The following is a 438-nucleotide window of genomic DNA, read 5'->3' as shown; positions in this document are numbered from 1 at the left end:
TCCCTTTCCTTCTGTCTGTATCCAAAAAGGAAAAAAAAGCTTAGCCTCCATGCAAAAGTGGAGGTATTTTGCCCCTTAGGTTCAGTTAAAATGGAAAACTAGTTATGATGTCAAATTTGTAACTTTGTAACCTCGAACACAAATCATACGTGGCTCTTAGCACAGCATTCATACTCACACACACACAACCATAATGAAATATCAATTCACATCCTTCTTTTACCTCATTTACATCTTTTTCTTTTTTTTAATGTCGAGATCTATTTCAAATGGAGAGGAAATAATGAAAAATGTATCAAGCGACCGGGAAACGTGACAAAAATTATTTTCTTTCACAAACATAAAGTAAAAAGACTCATACTTGAACTACATATAGAGGCACCACTCTTTTAGAACAGAAAATAAACTAAAAAAATCTCTGCCAACAACAGCATTCAC

The sequence above is a fragment of the Penaeus monodon genome, chromosome 34 (genome assembly GCF_015228065.2).
Source record: "Penaeus monodon isolate SGIC_2016 chromosome 34, NSTDA_Pmon_1, whole genome shotgun sequence".
NCBI lineage: Eukaryota > Metazoa > Arthropoda > Malacostraca > Decapoda > Penaeidae > Penaeus > Penaeus monodon.
The sequence above is the reverse complement of the archived record's forward strand: the minus strand, read 5'-3'. Positions refer to the sequence as shown.